The sequence below is a fragment of the Carcharhinus amblyrhynchos genome, unplaced genomic scaffold (genome assembly GCF_965287045.1).
Source record: "Carcharhinus amblyrhynchos unplaced genomic scaffold, sCarAmb.v2.hapA scaffold_42, whole genome shotgun sequence".
Taxonomy (NCBI): domain Eukaryota; kingdom Metazoa; phylum Chordata; class Chondrichthyes; order Carcharhiniformes; family Carcharhinidae; genus Carcharhinus; species Carcharhinus amblyrhynchos.
In genome coordinates, this window is record NW_027649783.1 from 1,747,797 (window position 1) to 1,763,590 (window position 15,794).

General features: G+C 45.8%; 9 non-coding genes across 9 annotated transcripts; 7 read left to right on the forward strand and 2 right to left on the reverse strand.

Annotated features, from left to right (window-relative positions):
• Positions 1 to 638: 638 nt before the first annotated feature.
• On the forward strand, positions 639 to 729 carry trnar-ucu (transfer RNA arginine (anticodon UCU)). Its single transcript is given in 2 exon segments — positions 639 to 675; positions 694 to 729. It is a non-coding gene; the product is annotated as a tRNA-Arg (tRNA).
• Positions 730 to 2,580: 1,851 nt separating this feature from the next.
• Positions 2,581 to 2,652, reverse strand: trnaw-cca (transfer RNA tryptophan (anticodon CCA)). Its single transcript has one exon. It is a non-coding gene; the product is annotated as a tRNA-Trp (tRNA).
• A 346-nt stretch (positions 2,653 to 2,998) lies between these two features.
• On the forward strand, positions 2,999 to 3,080 carry trnas-gcu (transfer RNA serine (anticodon GCU)). Its single transcript has one exon. It is a non-coding gene; the product is annotated as a tRNA-Ser (tRNA).
• A 986-nt stretch (positions 3,081 to 4,066) lies between these two features.
• trnar-ucu (transfer RNA arginine (anticodon UCU)) lies at positions 4,067 to 4,155 on the forward strand. Its single transcript is given in 2 exon segments — positions 4,067 to 4,103; positions 4,120 to 4,155. It is a non-coding gene; the product is annotated as a tRNA-Arg (tRNA).
• Positions 4,156 to 6,897: 2,742 nt separating this feature from the next.
• On the forward strand, positions 6,898 to 6,969 carry trnam-cau (transfer RNA methionine (anticodon CAU)). The gene has a single exon. It is a non-coding gene; the product is annotated as a tRNA-Met (tRNA).
• A 740-nt stretch (positions 6,970 to 7,709) lies between these two features.
• trnas-gcu (transfer RNA serine (anticodon GCU)) lies at positions 7,710 to 7,791 on the forward strand. Its single transcript has one exon. It is a non-coding gene; the product is annotated as a tRNA-Ser (tRNA).
• Positions 7,792 to 8,123: 332 nt separating this feature from the next.
• Positions 8,124 to 8,197, reverse strand: trnat-agu (transfer RNA threonine (anticodon AGU)). The gene has a single exon. It is a non-coding gene; the product is annotated as a tRNA-Thr (tRNA).
• A 3,854-nt stretch (positions 8,198 to 12,051) lies between these two features.
• On the forward strand, positions 12,052 to 12,143 carry trnar-ucg (transfer RNA arginine (anticodon UCG)). Its single transcript is given in 2 exon segments — positions 12,052 to 12,088; positions 12,108 to 12,143. It is a non-coding gene; the product is annotated as a tRNA-Arg (tRNA).
• A 1,806-nt stretch (positions 12,144 to 13,949) lies between these two features.
• trnai-aau (transfer RNA isoleucine (anticodon AAU)) lies at positions 13,950 to 14,023 on the forward strand. Its single transcript has one exon. It is a non-coding gene; the product is annotated as a tRNA-Ile (tRNA).
• Positions 14,024 to 15,794: the final 1,771 nt, after the last annotated feature.

Below are 15,794 nucleotides of genomic sequence, written 5' to 3' on the forward strand. Positions count from 1 at the left end.
CACCACTTCAACGGGCAGAGAATTCCAGAGATTCACCACCCTTTGAGTAAAGAAGTTCCTCCTCAACTCCGTTCTAAACCGCCCCCCTTTTATCTTGAGGTTGTGCCCCCTAGTCCTACTGTCTTTTTTGAGTGGGAAGAGTCTCTCCACCTCTATCCTATCCATCCCATTCATCATCTTATACGTCTCAATGAGATCTCCCCTCATTCTTCTAAACTCTAACGAGTACAAGCCCAGTTTATTCAGCCTCTCCTCATAGCTCAACCCCCTCAACTCCGGTATCAGCCGAGTAAACCTCCTCTGCACTCCCTCCGAGGCCAAAATATCTTTGCGCAGGTGCGGCGCCCAAAGAATGTGTCTCCCGGCTTATCAAGCCTTTGAGATTTGACTCCAAGCTATACAGGAGAATGAGGAAGAGAGAGAGGGAGGGTCATTCTGTGATGGACACATTTCCTGTATAAAGGTGTGTATTTCCACAGCTCTCTCAACAGAAATAAGATGTTCCTACACGAGTTGCAATCAGTGAAGTTCTTCTTAACAGTTCTTGACGTTTAAACTATGAGATTGTTGAATTGACCAATAGTTTCTACATTGTCAAAAATCCATATATGGACAAGTAAAGAAAGTACCTAGCGCGTGTCTCTGTGGCGCAATGGAAAGCGCGTTGGACTTCTAAATAATGGCAAGTTAGCCATTCAAAGGTTGTGGGTTCGAGTCCCACCAGAGTCGGATTTTTGATCAGATTCGCAGCAAACAGTTTGCTGCTTCATTGATGTGATTCACCTTCGGCACCGACATTTCCTGCTCTGCCATCTCTCCATGCTGTTTCTGTTAACCCGGCTCCCAGGGAAACCACTGACTCGAGAATAAATCACAAACACCGGGAGCTTTCTTAAAGTTTGATACAACATTCACTGTTTGTGTTAGAAATAGTAACATCTTTCTCAATTCGATATTTCACTTCTTTTGGAAGATAAAAAAAGGTTAAGGAACATGCAACAGCAATTTATAAATCAATAAATAAATATCAGTGCCCTGAAATGTAGGGGTGTTATCCTGACGTGTCTGCTGCGCTTGTCCTTCCAGGCTGTCGTAGTCATGGGTTTGGAAGCTGCTGGAAAAGTAGCCTTGCTGAGTTGCTGCATCGTGTAGATGGTGCACACTGCTGTCATTGTGTGTCGGGAGGGGAGGGAGTGAATTTTTATGCGTGGGACGCGAATAAAGTGGGATGCTTTGTCCTGGATGGTGCTAACCTTCTATCGCTCTGTGTGTGTCCTGATCATCTCTTACTACTTTTCTGTGTGTTTTTCTCTGCCTGTTACATTCGAGCTGATGTTAAGTGTTACTGTCCAGCCAGGGTGAGCTTCCCAACACGTGGGTTTGGTTTGAAATAAAAATACAATGAATAGTTTCTTCTCTCCCGCGCAACAGGGATAGGCAGGAAGTGGTAACCTTGGGGGCAGAGTGGCGCAGCAGAAGCTGGACCCATAACCCAGAGGTCGATGGATCAAAACCATCATCTGTTACCATGTTCTCATAGAAATCCTATAGTACAGAAAGAGGCCATTCGGTTCATCGAGTCTGCACCGACCACAATCCCACCCAGGCCCTACCCCCATATCCCTACATATTTTACCCACTAATCCCTCTAACCTGCTCATCTCTGGACAATTTTTAGCATAGCCAATCAACCGAACCCGCGTGGGAGGAAACCCACGCAGACACGAGGAGAATGTGCATACTCCACACTGACAGTGACCCAAGCTGGGAATCAAGCCCAGGTCCCTGGAGCTGTGAAGCAGCAGTAATAACCACTGCGCTACCCCAAAACTAACAGTTACAATTTTTGTTTAGTGGTTCCCCCAGTAAACAAATTGCAACTTCTAAACGCACTACTCGCTGCGCGCAGGGTTCGAACCTGCGCGGAAAAACTCCATTAGGTTTCAAGTACCAACGCCTTAACCACTCGGCCATCGCAGCTGTTTAGTGCGGTCCCACTAAAATCAAATAGTAACATTCGGCTGCTGCCCAAAGGCAAGTCTGAGTTTTCTCGACAGTAAATTTGTTTCATCATCTTGATTTTCATTAACGGGGAACACAGCACATTTATCCCAGGTTCACAGTAAGTAATCTCACCAAAACAGGTTAAAGCCCAGCAGGTTTATTTGGCAGCATGAACTTTCGGAGAGTTCCCCTTTTATCAAATAAGTGTTTAGCTCAGTTGGCTGGGCAGTTTATTCAGCCAAAAGCTCGGGATTAATTCCTGTATCGTCTGAGGTTGTTTTTAGCCTTGTTCCTCTCCTGAGGTGTGAATTATCCTGTTAAATCACCACCAGTCAGCTCTCTCTCCTTTGATGACCCACAGAAACATCTGAGAGTGTGGGCCTTGCTTTAAATTTGCAAGAAATGAAAACCTCACAATTCTGACACATTGTTTCAGATATAAAACTGTGCAAAAATAACCTGAGCATGCGAACCGGAAGCATCCCTAAAATATCATTTCTACCATCGTTTTGAAATTTGTCATTTCGGGGACAATTAACTTTACCCAGATACAAAACCCGACCCAGAAAAGTTTCATGAGCCTGACGTGATTTGAACACGCAACCTTCTGATCTGGAGTCAGACGCGCTACCGTTGCGCCACAAGCTCCCACTGCTTCATGTTTTTTTACATCCGGGTTACGTTCGGCCAATTCAAAACCAGACAGGGCCCAGGGGATGGAACTGTGTCCCTCTTTACTTTCTGTGGTTAGACATGGAATGGAAGAGTAACAGCGAACCGAGATTAAGGAGTAAACAGCAACACAACATTATCCTGCGGGAGAAACATGTTGTTTGTTACGGGTGTTAAAGCACAAGAGCTGGTTTGGTGAGAAGTCAAATGAGAAAACGCTGGAAAATCTCAGCGGGTCTGGCAGCATCCGCAAGGAGAGAAAAGAGCTGACATTTCGAGTCCAGATGACCCTTTGTCAAAGTTTGGTGCCGAACTATTCCATGACGAGGTGGCCGAGTGGTTATGGCGATGGACTGCTAATCCATTGTGCTCTGCACGCGTGGGTTCAAATCCCATCCTCGTCGGTGATGTATTTACTCTGACCTTTAGACTGACGGCTTGTTTAAGTGTTTTAAGGTTCGCAGAACCGAGATGAAGTTTGGACACACAGGCTTGAGGGGTGAATGCTCCAGAACAATTCCACATTCCCAGAATTCTTATCCTCAGAGAAACTCGAATCAAGTCAGGTTCCCAGCTTTGGACAGGAGTTCACCGCCCTGCAAAAATGTGATTTCGGAATCTCCAAAGCAGACGCCAGTGGCAAGATTTTATCTTTCCAGAATCGGCAGGTCAGCCATGAAAATTAGTGCTGTATTAGCGGGATTGGCCATGCTAAATAGCCCCTTAGTGTCAGGGGGATTAGCATGGTAAACATGTGGGGTCACGGGGATACAGCCTGGATGGGATTGTTGTCGGTGCAGGCTTGATGGGCCGAATGTCGTCCTTTTACACTGAGGGCCCTCTCTGAAGTTCCAGGCGGCAGTTTTATTTCTCTGAGAAGATTGACACACCAGTTCCTAATTTCTTCACATTTTATCCCAAAAGCGGCTCAGATGAGATTCGGACCCACAACCTTTGACCATCTCACAAGACAATGACTTGCTGTCTAACATGCCAGTACCAACTGCCACAAAAGGTCCACAGCAGACACCATTTCCCTGGCCCTGCACTGAATCCTGGAACACCTAGATAACAAGGACACCTAAGTCAGACTCCTATTTATTGACTACAGCTCAGCCTTCAACACTATTATTCCCACAAAACTCCTCTCCAAACTCTGTGGCTTGGGCCTCGGCACCTCCCTCTGTGACTGGATCCTGAACATCTGAATTCACAGACTTACCTTGAATGGATTATCTTATGTTGATCTTTCTCTACGCGCTAGATATGTCTGTTACACCATATTCTTAACAGTTCTTGATGTTTAAACTATGAGATTGTTCAACTTACGAATAGTTTCTACATTGTCAAAAATCCATATATGGACAAGGAAAGTAAACTCCCAGCACCTGGCTCTGTGGCGCAACGGAAAGCGCGTTGGACTTCTAAATAATTAAATTAGCCATTCAAAGGTTGTGGGTTCAAATCCCACCAGAGTCGGATTTTGGATCAGATTCGTAGTAAACAGTTTGCTGCCTCATTGATGTGATTCACCTTCGGCACCGACATTTCCTGCTCTGCCATCTCTCCATGCTGTTTCTGTTAACCCGGCTCCCAGGGAAACCACTGACTCGAGAATAAATCACAAACCCCGGTTTAATACAACATTGACTGTTTGGGTTAGAAATAGTAACATCTTTTTCAACTCGAGATTTCACTCCTTTTGGAAGATAAAAAAAAGGTTAAAGAACACACACACAACAACAGCAATTTATAAATCAATAAATAAATATCAGTGCCCTGCAATGTAGGGGTGTTATTCTGATGTGTCTGCTGCGCTTGTCCTTCCAGGCTGTCGTAGTCATGGGTTTGGAAGGTGCTGGAAAAGTAGCCTTGCTAAGTTGCTGCATCGTGTAGATGGTGCACACTGCTGTCATTGTGTGGAGGAAGTGATTTTTTATGTGTGGGAAGCGAATGAAGTGGGATGCTTTGTCCTGGATAGTGCTAAACTTCTGCAGTTCTGTTCAGTCTATATTGATCCAGGCAAATTAACGCAGGAAACCAAGTGATCTGGTTTACTCCCACAGTCCAAAGATGAGCAAGTTGGGTGGATTGGCCATGCTGGATTGTCCCTTGGTCCCCAAGGTGTTTGTATAGGGAGATTACCGGGGTGGATGTGTGGCACCGCGGGGATAGGTCCAGTGTGCGATTCTCTGTTGAAGAGTCGGTACAAACTCGATGGGCAGAATGGTTTCCTTCAGCACTGTTGGGATTGTGTGACTCTAAGGCCATTCGACTGTGTTAGAAATTCCCTGAGGAAAAAAAATGGAAAGCTGTATTTATGAATTTACAGCATTAGATTTATTGCAGATTTTTTTTCTGCAAATGGTGAAAATACCCGGATCGTGTAAATAGTAGAGATATTTGTGGGGAGTCTCGAAATATATTTTATCTCTGTAGATCATCCACTGTAAAGGGAAAGCCGATACTGATTAGCAAGGATGGGATATTGTGACTTGTACAATTGCACTGATCACTTGAAAGGCCTCAAAGTTCTCGCTGGGATTTGAAATCGGGATCTCCTGTTTACTGGGTTTGTGCATTGCTCTGTTTGCTCAAGTCAACACAGACCCAATTCCCGCTCTACCTGTTCCTTACCCGAAGGTGCTAAGATTGAGAGATCTGAGCAATGTGAACACTGCAATTGAAGGGTTACATCCTGGCGATAGGGATATTTCTCCACAGCTGCTTTCGGAGCTGCTGAATATTTCCAGCATTTCCTCTTTCTGATTTTGTGCTTTCATTGCAGGAGTTCATTTACCGACAACCCAAAACTTGTCTCTCGGACGCAGCACCAGACAGAGCTTTTCTGTGATCTTCACACAGACAAGTTCACTTTTCACTTCCCTGCTTTAAAACCGTCTGTTTTCACACTGAGCACCCTGCGGCATTGCCTTCAAACCTCACCCCACCCTCCACCCGCATATCAGAGTCTCAGTGGTACAAGTGCAACTGAGGAATTCACAAAGACAAGGGATCACAGTGTTTATGAGGGAACATAAAGGACTAATTCATAATCAGTCAAACAGATTGATCTTGTGAGAGTCTCTCTCTCTCTCTCTCTCTCTCTCTCACACACACACACACACACCCCACCACCACCACCGCCATGGCAGATGGCGAAACTTGACATCAATAAAGACATTTGGAATTAAAAGTCCAATTCCCTCGCCCGTTAACTGAAATCCACTATTTCTTCCAAACAGCTTTCTCAGAATTACTTTCCTTGTAACTTTGTTCATTTAATTCTCACTTATCTCATTTTTTTCGCTCAGAACTGTTCCACAATGTATTTTTGATCTGGATAAATTGTTAATGTTCCAAACGAGGACAAAATGCTTTGCATCAATCGGCTAATTGAAATTCTGCGGCAGGAATTCTAATCTCCTCAGGAAGAGGTTTAATGCTGAGCTGAATGAACTGTTTTTGTTTACAGGGATGAAAGGTGATGTCACGGGGCTGGTAATCCAGAGGCCCGCGCTAATCTTTGGCGACACGGAGTAAATCCCACCACGGCAGCTGGTGAAATTCAAATTCACTGATTTAACCCATCGGCCCATGGATAGAAAACAGAAACGGGAGGAGGCCATTCTGCCCAAACAATGCTGGAATTGAAAGCAAGCCTCAGAAATGGCGGCCTTGAAATTTCCGTTGATTCTTTTCCACAGAAAACATCTTCACAGAACAACAGAGAACATTTCACTCAAAAGAAAAAAAAACTTCTGCTCATGACGGATGATATTTACAAACCGGGAACACATTTACACAACAGGGAAGAATTTGTCAGAACCACAGTGAAGATCTGTCAACGGGAGAGTCACAGTTCCAAACAGAGAGAACAGTTACACAGCAGAGAGCACAGTTACACAACACAACATACATTTCAAAACAGGGCCTATCTTTGTGTAACAGAAAATCCCTTTTCATACTCAATCAGTTTCTCCATCTCAGTGTCTTGCCGGTTTGCTCGAATATTTTCTGTCTCTCATTGTGAGTGTCTCCTAATAGTTTTTTACTGCTTTTCTGTGTGTTTGTTCTCTGTCTGTTACATTCGGGGTGATGTTAAGTGTTATTATCCAGCCAGGGTGAGCTTCCCAGGGTTTTGTTTGTAATGAAAAGAGACAGTGAATAGATTCCTGGCTCGCGGGCAGCAGTAATAAGCAGGGAGGGGCTGACTTTGAGAGCAGAGTGGCGCAGCGGAAGCGTGCTGGGCCCATAACCCAGAGGTCGATGGATCGAAACCATCCTCTGCTATCACCTACTCTCTCCATCAAATAGAAACAGTGATGGTCTTAGTTTTCATTAATGAGTAGCCCAGAGCATTTGTCTTCATTGACTGGACAGTTTATTCAGCCAACAGCGCGGGATCAATTCCCGGTTCAGTTGAGATTGATCATGAAGTCTCCGCCTTCTCAGTCTTGCTCCTCTCCTGAGGTGTGAATCCTCTGGTTAAATCACAGCCAGTCAGCTCTCCCCATTGATGGCTCCCAGAAACAACTTGGACTGTGAACCTTGCTCGAACTTTACCGACACTGGACAAATCATATTCCTCACACATTGTTCAAATAGAGAAGTTTATTAAAAATAACTAAGCATGAGAATCGGGTCATCCCTAAAATTTCATTTCTATCCCAGATTTGGAATTTGTCATTTCAGGAACAATCGCAAACAACCAAAATCCAAAGACCGACACAGAAAAGCTCCGTGATTGGGACACACAGCCCTCTACTGGGGGGTCAGACTCTCTCCTGTTGCTCCACGAACTCACAGCACTTGCTCTGTTTTACATCAGGGTCATGTTCGGTGAATTCAAAACCAAACCGGGAGCAGAGAGGTGAACTGTCTCTCTCTTTACTTTCTCTGGATTTACATCAAATGGAAAAGTAACAACGAATCAAGAGAAAGCAGAAAGGCAGCGTTATCCTGCGGGAGAAATGTGTTCTTTGTTACGGATGTTAAAACACAAGAGGTGGTTTGGGGAGCAGCTGCTGCATGACGAGGTGGCCGAGTGGTTAAGGCGATGGACTGCTAATCCATTGTGCCCTGCACGCGTGGGTTCGAATCCCACCCTCGTCGGTGGTGTATTTGTTCTGTCTCCTTATTGCCGGTGAACTGATGATTCGCTCAGTGTTTTGAGTTTCACGGAACCAAGATGAAGTTTGGACACACAGGCTTGAGGGGTGAATGTTCCAGAACAATTCCACATTCCCATATTTCTAATCCCATGAGAAACTGGAGCTGACGATCGATTTAAGTCAGGACCCCAGTTTTGGACAGGAGTTTGCCACCAGGTAAACATGTGGGGAATATCGAACTGTTTCCATCTTTGGAGATTATCCACTGTGAAGGGAAAGGCAAAAATGGATTTTGTCACTGGCACAATTGCAAACATCATTGGAAAAGAACCAAGGCTCCGCTGGGATTTGAACCCAGGATCTCCTGCTTACTAGGCAGGCGCTTTAACCAACTAAGCCACAGAGCCTGTCACTGCTGAGGGTGGGCTCAGCGGAATGCTGGAAATATGTTCCAGATCTGGTGGAATTTGTGAAAAAGGAGATACTGCCAGAATTGGAACGTACCTGTGAACTATCCGACTAAATATTGAACGGTTTAACGTGAGCTGGATCCACTTATTGTTTTCAGACACACATTTGGTGTAAAATTAGAGATGTGATTCACACACACAGTTTTCTGCTCTGAAGGCAGCTGTGCTCCTTCTGTCGCACGAAGTGATTTAAAAAAGAAAATACTTTGTTCATACGGGGTATGTGTGTCACTGGCCCGGGAAGCATTTATTGTCCAAATTAATTGTCTTTGAGTAATTGGCGATGAATTTATTCTGGAGACACTGCAGTCCATGTGATGTATGTACACATAGACTGCTGTTAGGGAGGGAGTTCCGGGATTGTGAGCCAGCCATGGGAACGGTGATATGTTTCCAAGTCCGGGTGATGTGTGTCTCGGAGTGGAACTTACAGGTGGTCATTGTTCCTCTGCATCTGCTGCCCTTGTGCTGAGAGATTTCCGGGGTTTGGATGGTGCCTCGCGAAGGGAAAAAAAAACAGTTTCTGAAGTGGGATTTGAGCCCAGGCCCCGAAAGAAGACTGCGACCTGAACACAGCACCTCAAACAGATCGGTTATCCTGACTATATCCGCCAAAGATTGACAAAGAAGTTGATAAAGGAGGGTAGGAGAAGCTATGAGGCTGGGCTAGCACTTAATATAAAAAAGGATAGCAAGAGTTTTTATAAATATATAAAAAGGAAGAGGCTGGCTAGGGTGAACGTTGGTCCTTTAGAGGATGAGAAAGGGGAGCTAGTGGTAGGGGATGGGGATATGGCGAAGGTCTTGAATAACTTTTTTGTTTCTGTCTTCACGGAGGAGGACGTGAATAATTTGCCGGGTGTTAGCGATGGAAAGGTGGTAGGAATGGAGGGTCTTAATGACATTACTGTTACTAGAGAGGTGGTGCTCGACAGACTGGAGGGGCTGATTGTGGACAAGTCCCCAGGACCGGATGGAATGCATCCGAGGGTTCTGAAAGAAATGGCGGAGGTGATAGTGGATGCCTTGGTGGTTATTTTCCAGACGTCGCTGGATTCCGGGGAAGTGCCGGAAGATTGGAAAACGGCTAATGTTACGCCGTTGTTTAAGAAGGGTGCCAGGCAAAAGGCAGGGAATTATAGGCCGGTTAGTTTAACGTTTGTGGTAGGTAAAATGTTAGAATCCATCATTAAGCAGGAAATTGCGAGGCATCTTGAAGGGAATTGCTTGATAGGGCGGACGCAACACGGTTTCATTAAAGGGAAGTCGTGTCTGACAAATTTACTGGAGTTCTATGAGGATGTGTCTAGGGCAGTGGATAGAGGAGAGCCGGTGGATGTGGTCTTTCTGGATTTTCAGAAGGCGTTTGACAAGGTACCTCACAAGAGGTTATTGCAGAAGGTCAGGGGACATGGAGTTGGGGGTAGGGTGTTAGCGTGGATAGAGGATTGGTTGTCAAATAGGAGGCAGAGAGTGGGGGTCAATGGGTGCTATTCGGATTGGCGGATGGTGACTAGTGGGGTGCCCCAGGGGTCGGTGCTGGGGCCTCAGCTATTTACCATTTATATAGATGATCTGGAGGAGGGAACCGAGTGCAGGGTGTCGAAATTTGCTGATGACACCAAGATTGGGGGAACGGCAAATTGTGCGGAGGGTGTGGAGAGTCTGCAGAAGGATCTAGATAGGCTGGGCGAATGGGCCAGGAAATGGCAAATGGAATTTAATGTTGGCAAGTGTGAGGTGGTCCACTTTGGTAGGAAGAATGGTAGGAAGGACTATTACTTACGTGGCGAAAAACTGCAGCAGGCGACGGTGCAGAGGGACCTCGGGGTCCTTGTGCATGAATCGCAAAAACCCAGCTTGCAGGTGCAGCAGGTGGTCAGGAAGGCGAATGGGATGCTGGCCTTCATAGCGAGGGGGATTGAATATAAAAGTAGGGAGGTCTTGCTGCAGCTGTATAGGGCATTGGTGAGGCCGCAGCTGGAGTACTGTGTGCAGTTTTGGGCGCCGCACCTGCGCAAGGATATTTTGGCCCTGGAGGGAGTGCAGAGGAGGTTTACTAGGCTGATACCGGAGTTGAGGGGATTGAGCTATGAGGAGAGGCTGAATAAACTAGGCTTGTACTCGTTAGAGTTTAGAAGAATGAGGGGAGATCTCATTGAGACGTATAAGATGATGAATGGGATGGATAGGATAGAGGTGGAGAGACTCTTCCCGCTCAAAAAAGACAGTAGGACTAGGGGGCACAGCCTCAAGATAAAGGGGAGGCGGTTTAGAACGGAGTTGAGGAGGAACTTCTTCACTCAAAGGGTGGTGAATCTCTGGAATTCTCTGCCCGTTGAAGTGGTGGAGGCTGCCTCGCTAAATATTTTTAAGAAGCGGGTTGATGGGTTTTTGATAAGAGAAGGGATTAAGGGTTATGGGGAGAGGGCGGGAAAGTGGAACTGAGCCACGACAGATCAGCCATGATCTTATTGAATGGCGGGGCAGGCTCGAAGGGCTAGATGGCCTACTCCTGCTCCTATTTCTTATGTTCTTATGTTCTTATGTTCTAAATCGAATTGAATTCCATTTTTGTGGCATTTACATTTCAAACTCGATACGTTTTTTATTCTATTTTGAACCCCAGCCAGAGGCCTGTATCTGAGTCCCATCCTTCCCCAAGCCGCCGGGGGGTGAGGAGCTTCTCATTGCTGCATTGCTCTGTTTGCTCAAATCAACAAAGACCCAATTCCCGCCCTTCCTGTTCCTTACAGGAAGGTGTTGAGAGTGTCAGATCTGAGCAATGTGAAGTATCCAATTGGAGAGTTACATCCTGGCCACAGGAATATCTCTCCACAGCTGCTTTCGGAGCTGCTGAATATTTCCAGCATTTCCTCTTTCTGATTTTGTGTCTTCATTACAGGAGTTCATTTACTGACAACCCAAAACTTGTCTCTCGGGCCCAGCTCCAGACACAGCCTTTCTGTGATCTTCAAACGGACAAGTTCACTCTTCACTTTCCTACACACATGCTTTAAAATCGGCTGGTCTCACACTCAGCACCCTGCGGCATCGCCTTCAAACCTCACCCCACCCTTCAACCGTCCACCAGGGCCTCAGAGGTACAAGTACTTCTTAGGAATTGACAAAGGCAAGATTACAGAGTTTGTGAGGGCATATAAAAGGTTAATCCATACTCACAAAGAGACTTTGAAAATCTCTCTCCCTCTCTATTTGATCAGCAGAAGATACAGATTGTCTGCAGTCAGTCATTATCCAACAATATTCCCCCTTCCTATACAGTTACTGAGTGGGGGTGGAGGGATAGACACCGATAGAGTGAGTGAGGGCGGTGATAATTTATCAGATAATGTATCAGTTACAGAAATCCTTGTAAATTCCGGCTTTATCCAGAAAGATTCTCTTGGAGAAACAGAAGCTGCAGTCTCAGCTCTCACTGATGTTGTACTAGAGACATATTATTAATCCCACACTCAGGAACAGTGCTGCATTTTGACAGAAGAGATGGAGAGAGGCAATAGAAACTGAATGGTCCAGTTCTAAACAGTGTGCAGGCTCAGAGGGAGCTGAAGTTCAGAGAGATCTTTGAAGGAGAGAGGCCATTTTGAGAGAGTTGTCAGGAAGGCGGATTGGATGTTTGGCTTCAAAACTGAAGATACTGAGTATAAGAACTGGGAAGTTCTGCTCAATCTTTATAAAGTGAAACATCCAAAAATAGAACTGAGAATAAATATAATCTCGGTAGGTATTCACATGGTTCTGACATTCCGGCGGAGTAAATATGTGTCGACCGCGTGGCCTAATGGATAAGGCGTCTGACTTCGGTCAATATGACAGTGATGGTATCAGAAGATTGCAGGTTCGAGTCCTGTCGCGGTCGTTTTATGCAGAAATCTGGCCGAAGTTTCAAAATAAACGAGATTTCCTTCTTCAGCGGAAAGCTCTGCATTTTCTTGCAAACATTGCAGGACTCTTTCTCAGAATGCATTTCCTTGTTGTTTTGTTCATTCAATTTTTTAATCTGATTATTTTATCCTCCGCCCAAGAAATCAATCTTATCTTTGAGATCTTAATAAATTGTTGATGCTCCCGAATGGAGCAACAGGCTTTGATGCAATCTGTTCAATAGAATTCTGTGGAGGGAATTCTAATCTCCTCAGGAAGAGGTTTAATAATGAGCTGAATGAACTGTTTCTGTTTTCAGGGATGAAAGGTGATGTCACTGGGCTGGTAATCCGGAGACCCGCACTAGTATTTGGGAACACGGAGTAAATCCCACTGCGGCAGCTGGTGGAATTTCAATTCATTGATGAAGTCAATCTGGAATTGAAAGCTAGTCTCAGTAATGGTGGCCTTGGAACTACTGTCAATTGGAGTAAAATATGATCTGGTTCATCGGTGCACATTAGATGAAGACGTTTGCCCTCCTTACCTGGTCTGGCTGACATCTGACTCCAGACCCAGAGCAATGAGGGTGACTCTTAACTGCCCTCTGAAATGGCCGAACAAGGCACTTTCATTTGAAGGGCAATTAGAGGAGGGCAACAAATGCTGGTCCTGCAGGCGACACCCACAGCCCATAAAAAAAGAACCATGAAGGAGAAAGAGAATGCTCTGCCGGTAACAAATGCTGACATTCGGTACCGTGTTTTGTTGCTCGACCGCCTGGCCTAATGGCTAAGGCGTTTAATTGTTCCCATGAGAGGTGGAGATAGTAACAGAAGATTGCAGGTTCGAGTCCTAGCATCTTTCTGCAGAAATCTGGTCGAAGTTCCAGAAAAACGAGATGGTCGAGTGACGGATGGAGAATCTGGAGCCTTTTCTCCAAAACAACGAGGCTGAGGGTGGCCTGATGTTGGGCTTTAAATTAATGAAAGATTTTGTCAAAAATCATTTCGACAAAATGGATCAGAGAAGGGGAGATAGGAAAGTACCTCACTCTCTCACACATGCCATTGATAGTTGATGGTTTTAGGACAATGATGTACATGTGACCAGTGTATCAGCGAATCCTCAGAGTGTGAGAGACATCCCATCAGTAATGTTTCCCCAACACCCTCCACATTGAAGGGAGGCAGCATTCATGCTGATGACTGGGAGAGTTTGTTCCAAATCGTTGAAGATGGCCAAAACCTGTCCCCCAATCGGCAGCAGGCTTTTATGAGGCAGAATGGAGGCAGAGAAGACAGTAACAGGGAAGAAAGCTCTGTGGGCTGAGAACGGGCCTGTTCACTCACATGAAGACCCATAGCAGAAACTCATGGCCCTGAATGGATGTCATCCTCGAATCGAGGGACCGACAACGATAACAAAAAACAAAGAACAAAGAACAACACAGCACAGGAAACGGGCCCTTCGGCCCTGCAAAAGCACGCGCCGCCCATTTTAACCTCAGTGAGTGCCTCATTCCAATCCTTCTTCTACCTTCGACCTTTGTCTACATCTCCTGGACTCCACAATAAAGGGGTGCAAATTTTGGGAATGATATGCGCGCTAGATTAAGGGAGATCCAATTTAGGGACGATTTATTAACACCAATCAGCCCAAAAGCACGTTTTTGGGGTGTGGGAAGAAACCGGAGCCCCCGGAGAAAACCCACGCAAACACGGGGATAATGTGTGCAAACTCCCACAGACATTGACCCAAGCCGCCCTGATAACTGTCCCTGGGCTGCGCGGACTTTCGTGGCCGGTTAGCTCAGCTGGTTAGAGCGTGGTGCTAATAACGCCAAGGTCGCGGGTTCGATCCCCGTACCGGCCAATTTGTTTTTTTCCCCCTCAAACTGCTGCTTCACATCTCCAGGGACATTGGCTCGATTCCCGGCTGAGGTCAATGTCTGTGTGGAGTTTGCACATTCTCCTCGTATCTGCGTGGGTTTCCTCCGGGTACTCCGGTTTCCTCCCATCGTCCAAAGATGTGCGGGTCAGTTGTGCACTCAGTCACTAAACAACATCCTGCCTTCATATCGAGTGGATCAGAGAGGGTAGAGGGATAGACAGAGATAGAGTGAGTCAGGACAGTGAGATACAGACGGCCAGATAATGTCTCAGTGATAAAAATCCTTATAAATTCCGGCTTTATCCAGAACTTTTCTCCTGGAGAACCAGAAGCTGCAGCCTTAGCTCTCACTGATATTGTAGCAGAGGCACATTATTAATCCCACACTCAGGAACAGTGCTGCATTCTGACAGCAAAGATGGGGAGAGGCAATAGAAACAGAATGGTCCCGTTCTATACAGTGTGCAGGCTCAGAGGGAACTGAGGTTCAGAGAGATATTTGAAGGTGAAGGGAAATTTTAAAAGAGTCGTTAGGAAAATGGATGGGATTCTTGGTTTCATAAATGGAGACACTGTGTATGCAGAGAATCCCTGCATTGCAGAAGGAAACCAGTCAGCCCAAGGAGTCTGAACCGATTCTCTGAAAGAACATATTTCGCGCAATTTTACCATGGCTAATCCCCCGAACCTCCACATCCTGGGAACCTAAGGACCAATTTAGCATGGCCAATGCACCTAGCCAGTCTTTGGAGTGAGGGAGGAAACTGGAGCACCCAGAGGAAACCCACGCAGACACGAGGAGGACGTGCAAACTCCATGCAGTCACCCAAGGCCCGAATCAAACATGGACAGCAGTGTGAATTACTGTACCACTTTACCGCGCTCTTTAATTTATCAAATCAGAGAAGATATGCTTCATTTCTATATTTTATCTTGCATTAATTACGAGTAGCGGATTCAGTGACATAAAGTGAGGATTGGAGGTAAGATATGCAGACACGGGGTAGCTGACATGTTCTCTAACTTCCAACTCAAATCTTGAATTTAATGAAACAGTGCCTTGAAATCTAACTTTGGGGCTCAGCAGGGGGATTAGTGGGAACTTTGTGATTGGAAAATCGTTTTATTTTACACGAGAGAGACTCGGAGATCTCACAGACACCAAACACAGTTGGATAAGTTTGACTCGGCACGGTAACACAGTGGTTAGCATTGCTGCTTCACAGCTCCAGAGACCTGGATTCGATTCGGGGCTTGGGTCACTGCCTGTGTGGAGTTTGCATGTTCTCCCAATGTTTGCATGGGTTTTCTCCCACAGTCCAAAGAACATCCTTCCTCAGATATGAAGACAAAACTGCAGCTGTGGCCTCACCAAGACCCTGCATAATTGCATCAAGACATCCCTGCTCCTGTACTCGAAGCCTCTCGCTATGAAGGCCACCATGCCGTTTGCATTTTTTACTGCCTGCTACAGCGGCATCTTTCCCTTCAGTGACTGGTGCATGAGGACACTCTGTTCTGGTTGCACATTCTCTTCTCCTAACTTATGACCATTCAGACCATAATCTGTCTTCCCGTGTTTGCTAACGAATTGGATCACTTCACATTTATTCAAAATATACTGCACCTGCCAATCATTGAGCCATTCGCTCAACTTGGCCAAATCAGGCTGCAGGATATGGTGTAAGGTGACTCTGAGATAAAGGGATGGCGAGAGAAACGAGGTGACTGCAGTCTGACTCTGACTCTTCAA